Here is a 7,741-nt window from a genome sequence, read left to right as displayed (position 1 = left end):
ATGAAGAAATGTATACACAAAAAGTTTATGTAATTGTAGACAGCATATATTTGTACAATACCGCAATCAAGGATAAACGTCTTCGTGTTTTTTATCCTCTGTTCACAAAGTCGGACTTGTGCAAGACGTCTACATTAACAAAACAAAAAAACATGAAAAATATAGGTCTATGCACGGAATTAGATTAGTCTAAGTCCGTAGTCTATGTCAATAAAATGTTGTAAAAGAAAACTTCACTGCCACAAGGACTGGAGAATGTTATTTCTTTCAGCCTATTTATTTATTCTGATAGGCAGCACAGGATGGAGTGTTGTTTTTGTTGTGTGTTGGGCGTTCAATACTTATAGCTTCACACCGGAAAAGGTCTCAACACATTATTATCAATCTCTGAGTGAGCGTACGGAACGACAACTTTGTGAACGACAAAGATGTTGCATTATTATGTTCTCACTAAACTTGTCTTCACTACACACTTAACACATATTCACTAGTACATATACATGTACCTCAGAGATACACACTAACAACGTGTTTACTATACACAGAGACACACACTAAACATGTGCACTATACAGAGATACACACTAAACACGTGTTCAAGATACAGAGATACACACTAACCACGTGTTCACTATACACAGACGCACACTAAACACGTGTTCACTATACACAAAGGTCCACACTAGTACACACTTAACACGTGTTCATTATACACAGAGGTATACACTAAACACGTGTTCACTATACACAGAGGTACACACTAAACACGTGTTCACTTTACACAGAGGTAACACACTAAACACGTGATCACTATACACAGAGATACACACTAATCACGTGTTTACTATACACAGAGACACACACTAAACATGTGCACTATACAGAGGTACACACTAAGCACATGTTCGCTATATAGAGGAACACACTAACCACGTGTTCACTATACACAGACGCACACTAAACACGTGTTCACTATACACAAAGGTCCACACTAGTACACACTTAACACGTGTTCATTATACACAGAGGTATACACTAAACACGTGTTCACTATACACAGAGGTACACACTAAACACGTGTTCATTATGCACAGAGGTACACAATAAACACGTGTTCACTATACACAGAGGTACAAACTAAACACGTGATCACTATACACAGAGATACACACTAACCACGTGTTTACTATACACAGAGACACACACTAAACATGTGCACTATACAGAGATACACACTAAACACGAGTTCACGATACAGAGATATACACTAACCTCGTGTTCACTATACACAGAGACACATACATGTACTAACAATGTGTTCACTATACACAGACGCACACTAAACACGTGTTCACTATACACAGAGGTACACACTAAACACGTGTTCACTATACACAGAGATACACACTAAACACGTGTTCATTATGCACAGAGGTACACACTAAACACGTGTTCACTATACACAGAGGTACACACTAAACACGTGTTCACTATACACAGAGATACACACTAAACACGTGTTCACTATACACAGAGGTACACACTAAACACGTGTTCACTATACACAGAGGTACACACTAAACACGTGTTCACTATACACAGAGGTACACACTAAACACGTGTTCACTATACACAGAGGTACACACTAAACACGTGTTCACTATACACAGAGGTACACACTAAACACGTGTTCACTATACACAGAGGTACACACTAAACACGTGTTCACTATACACAGAGGTACACACTAAACACGTGTTCACTATACACAGAGGTACACACTAAACACGTGTTCACTATACACAGAGGTACACACTAAACACGTGTTCACTATACACAGAGGTACACACTAAACACGTGTTCACTATACACAGAGGTACACACTAAACACGTGTTCACTATACACAGAGGTACACACTAAACACATGTTCACTATACACAGAGGTACACACTAAACACGTGTTCACTATACACAGAGGTACACACTAAACACGTGTTCAATATACACAGAGGTACACACTAAGCACGTGTTCACTATACACAGAGGTACACACTAAACACGTGTTCACTATACACGGAGGTACACACTAAACACGTGTTCACTATACACGGAGGTACAAACTAAACACATGTTCACTATACACAGAGGTACACACTAAACACGTGTTCACTATACACAGAGGTACACACTAAACACGTGCTCACTATACACAGAGGTACACACTAAACCCGTGTTCACTATACACGGAGGTACACACTAATCACATGTTCACTATACACAGAGGTGCACACTAAACACGTGTTCACTATACACGGAGGTACACACTAAGCACGTGTTCACTTTACACAGAGGTACACACTAAACACGTGTTCACTATACACGGAGGTACACACTAAGCACATGTTCACTTTACACAGAGGTACACACTAAGCACATGTTCACTTTACACAGAGGTACACACTAAACACGTGTTCACTATATACAGATGTACACAAAACCACTTATTCATGATCACTACACAAATAGATCAACTCTAATCAGATGTTCAATTAATGGAGACGTGTCATTTTGTTGTCGTTTATTCAAACTGAGCAGAATGGTATGTACAGCAGCTTAAGACAAGTTGATTGTGTGGATGCGTTACGAGTTATCTTACGACACGAGTATATATAGTCTGGGAGTAACGAACCCTGACCGGAGTTGTTGGCTCGATATTAGGGAGTGGGCAGGTCCACACCATAGGAAGGTATCTCTATACGGATGATGGGTGAATGAATGAATAATGTCATATAAATCATTTCAGAACGACGATAGTTTAACTGACACTACGAAACGGACAAAAGAGAAGTGACCGGAGCAAAAAAAGAAATAACAAAAAGATTAATTTAAAAGGAATTGCAATGTAGCTAAACAATTTGTAATATTTATGTCGACATAACTACATTTCTAATAGGACTTTAACAATTCAGTGACAAACTTTACCATTTTACCTATTAATTAAGAATTAAACGCCATTCGTGACGAGAAGATATGTCCGGCATGGCGCATTTCCCCTAAAGCTATCATCCGCTCTACTATCCTAGCTGTATAACAGGTATACAGGTACTTTTACTTTTTCTCACAGTACGTCTGTTACTAATCAAAGCAAACACTAATACATATTCGGGAACGAAAACATAATGGTATAGTGTCAGTGTGTAGTAGCAGTGCCAGCACAGTGGCTATGACGTTGAGGCTGCTGTAACTGACCCGTGCCTGGAATGCGTACGCCGAAGATATGACGTAGCTGATGACGGGGTCCCGTGGGTACATGGTAACACGGAAGCTATGTCGTTATAGATAAGAGACCCACACATGTTTCAAACGATTGTATTTTTGCATTTCGAACAGAAATGTGCTCCCGGGGCAGAAAATATGACCTCATGCCAACTCTTAATTCAAACACTTGAGTGAACGTTCAACTCAAAAACCAAATAACAGTCACAATCAAAACAGCAAATAACCATCGTTCCCCAAAACACTGAGTAACCGTCTTACCTCAAAACACTGAGTAACCGTCTTACCTCAATCACTGAGTAACAATCGTACCTCAAAACACTAAGTCACCATCGTACCTCAAACACTGAGTAACAATCGTACCTCAAACCCTGAGTAACCGTCGTACCTCAAAACCCTGAGTCACCATCGTACCTCAAACCACTGAGTTACCATCGTACCTCAAACCACTAAGTAACAATCGTACCTCAAAACACTGAGTAACCGTAGTACCTCAAAACACTGAGTACCATCGTATCCCAAACACTGAGTCACTATCGTATCCCAAACACTGAGTCACCATCGTACCTCAAACACTGAGTAGCCATCATAGCTTAAAACACTGAGTCACCATCGTATCCCAAACACTGAGTAACAATCGTACCTCAAAACACTGAGTAACAATCGTACCTCAAACACTAAGTAACAATCGTACCTCAAACCACTAAGTAACAATCGTACCTCAAACACTAAGTAACAATCGTACCTCAAAACACTGAGTAACAATCGTACCTCAGACCCTGAGTTACCATCGTACCTCAAAACACTGAGTAACAATCGTACCTCAAACCCTGAGTAACCGTCGTACCTCAAAACACTGAATTACCATCGTACCTCAAACCCTGAGTCACCATCGTTCCTCAAACCACTAAGTAACAATCGTATCCCAAATACTGAGTTACCATCGTACCTCAAACACTGAGTAACAATCGTACCTCAAACACTGAGTTACCATCGTACCTCAAACCACTAAGTAACAATCGTACCTCAAAACACCGAGTAACCGTCGTACCTCAAAACACTGAGTCATCATCGTACCTCAAAACACTAAGTAACAATCGTACCTCAAAACACCGAGTAACCGTCGTACCTCAAAACACTAAGTAACAATCGTACCTCAAAACACTAAGTAACAATCGTACCTCAAAACACTGAGTCACCGTCGTACCTCAAAACACTGAGTAACCGTCTTACCTCAAAACACTGAGTAACCGTCTTACCTCAATCACTGAGTAACAATCGTACCTCAAAACACCGAGTAACCGTCGTACCTCAAAACACTAAGTAACAATCGTACCTCAAAACACTGAGTCCCCGTCGTACCTCAAAACACTGAGTAACCGTCTTACCTCAATCACTGAGTAACAATCGTACCTCAAAACACCGAGTAACCGTCGTCCGTCTTACCTCAATCACTGAGTAACCGCCATACCTCAAACACTGAGTAACCGTCTTACCTCAAACACTGAGTCACCAACGTACCTCAAAACACCGAGTAACCGTCGTACCTCAAAACATTGAGTAACCGTCGTACCTCAAACACAGAGTAACCGCCGTACCTCAAACACTGAGTAACCGTCGTACCTCAAAACACTGAGTAACCGTCGTACCTCAAACACTGAGTAACCGCCGTACCTCAAAACACTGAGTAACCATCGTACCTCAAAACACTGAGTCACCATCGTACCTCAAAACACTGAGTCACCATCGTACCCCAAAACACTGAGTCACCATCGTACCTCAAACACTGAGTAGCCATAATAGCTTAAAACACTGAGTAACCATCGTTCCCCAAAACACTGAGTAACCGTCGTACCTCAAACACTGAGTAACCGCCGTACCTCAAACACTGAGTAACCGTCGTACCTCAAAACACTGAGTAACTATCGTACCTCAAAACACTGAGTCACCACCGTTCCCCAAAACACTGAGTAACCGTCGTACCTCTAAACACTGAGTAACTATCGTACCTCAAAACACTGAGTAACCGCCGTACCTCAAACACTGAGTAACCGTCGTACCTCAAAATACTGAGTAACCATCGTACCTCAAAACACTGAGTCACCATCGTACCTCAAACACTGACTAGCCGTTATAGCTTAAAACACTGAGTTACCATCGTATCCCAAACACTGAGTCACCATCGTACCTCAAAACACTGAGTCACCATCGTACCTCAAAACACTGAGTAACAATCGTATCTCAAAACACTGAGTCACCATCGTACCTCAAACACTGAGTTACCATCGTACCTCAAACACTGAGTAGCCATTATAGCTTAAAACACTGAGTAACCGTCGTACCTCAAAACACTGAGTCACCATCGTACCTCAAACACTGAGTAACAATCGTACCTCAAAACACTGAGTCACCATCGTATCTCAAAACACTTAGTCACCATCGTACCTCAAAACACTGAGTAACCATCGTACCTCAAAACACTGAGTCACCATCGTACCTCAAAACACTGAGTAACAATCGTACCTCAAAACACTGAGTAACAATCGTATCTCAAAACACTGAGTCACCATCGTACCTCAAAACACTGAGTAACAATCGTACCTCAAAACACTGAGTCACCATCGTACCTCAAAACACTGAGTCACCATCGTACCTCAAAACACTGAGTAACAATCGTACCTCAAAACACTGAGTAACAATCGTATCTCAAAACACTGAGTCACCATCGTACCTCAAAACACTGAGTAACAATCGTACCTCAAAACACTGAGTCACCATCGTACCTCAAAACACTGAGTCACCATCGTACCTCAAAACACTGAGTCACCATCGTTTCTCAAACATTGCGTTACCGTAAGAACTCAAATACTTAGTAACTGTTGTTACTCAAATACGAATTAGCGTAATTCTTGAAACACATAGAAACTGTCTAAAAAGTTTCACCAAACCGTACACATTCATTGTGTCATTTCGTTTATAGAAGGGCATAATTTAATCATAACCATTATATACATGTATAGATTATATGACAGCAAACAGCTTTAGCAATCACAATGCTATATGAACCACCATGAAACAGAACAGCACTTTCACCTTGTGTTCATGATCTGGTTTAAGTACAAAGAGCCATAAAAAACAGCAACCGTAGCAAGTACAAAAATAACCACATTTCGTGGACTAATACATATAACGAGTGTGATGATACGATAATGGCCTCAAAAAGCAAACCTGGAACACATATAATAATAACCACGTACAGCCCGGCCTTTGTGGCGATAACTAGACCATAAACTAACGTATACAGCTGTATCAGCAATAGAGCAGGTCAGAATATCACAAATTATCTGTGTGAAGCTTATAGATGTTAGAATTGGAGATATTTTGCTGATTTTCTTTTTTTTTTGTAAAAGAATTAATCAGAATATGTCTTCAAATAGTTTCTGTAAAGGGAAATATTTCAGTTCATGCTTTAAATAATAAAAACGTTGTTTTTGTTCAAAATGTTCTTAGCTTGTTAATGTACCTTTTTGGTGTTAGATCGTGTCAATCTTCGCCAGCTTTATATTCAGACAAGTGAACTCACTTATCTCAATAACAAAATATGTGACCTTCACATACAATATTACAATGGTCTCTTCACTGCCAAACTATGGAGCATTTGTCTATACAGTATGATAATAAATGCATAATCCCCTCACTACCAAACGTTTCAATATTTACCGACCAGTCTGTAATAAACTTGACAACTTTTCTTTCTTAACTTGCTCTTTGTCAGTAAAAAAAATATTAGTCCAAAATATAGATGGACAAAATGCAGAAGTTTTCTAAGAAACAGACAAACTTTACGGACATTTACCGTTGCCAGATTTTTACATAAGTTTGTATAAAAATTCCAATTATTCGAAATTAAATATGAATGATCTCCCTTAAAAATCAAAGTCTCATTGATTTCACTACCTAATAAAACTGATGTAATAAAAATCACCAAGTGAGGTTATCAAATATACGATTCAATATTTCGCGAGAAATCCGATAATACAGTAAGAGCCTTTTATAAATGCCTTTGCCAATACAAATAAAAGCAATTATTTTCTTCCTACAGTTACATACTGTACATGTACCTTATTTGGATAGAATAACAGTCAATTGTTCACAATAAAGGTGCTGTGCCTAAAAGGATATGTATACGGTTCGCACAGCGAGACATTACGTGGGAACAGACCTCCCCACTGGATCTGTCGTCACCATAGACGCTCCCTCCCTCACCATTTACTAACAGGCAGATAGTAGGAGGGGGTGATCAAAGTCTGGCGGCTTGTAGTTACATAGCAGCTCCTCATGATGTGAAAAATAAACAGCACTTCACGCCGGGCGCAAGTTCCGCACGGCAGTAGAGGGGGTGGGTTCCCTCATGTGGGTGCTTATGAAACGTATCAAGATGGCGCACGCTCTGATTATATATTT

The sequence above is a fragment of the Mizuhopecten yessoensis genome, unplaced genomic scaffold (genome assembly GCF_002113885.1).
Source record: "Mizuhopecten yessoensis strain PY_sf001 unplaced genomic scaffold, ASM211388v2 scaffold10045, whole genome shotgun sequence".
NCBI classification, from domain to species: Eukaryota; Metazoa; Mollusca; class Bivalvia; order Pectinida; family Pectinidae; genus Mizuhopecten; species Mizuhopecten yessoensis.
Note: the sequence above shows the minus strand (reverse complement) of the source record.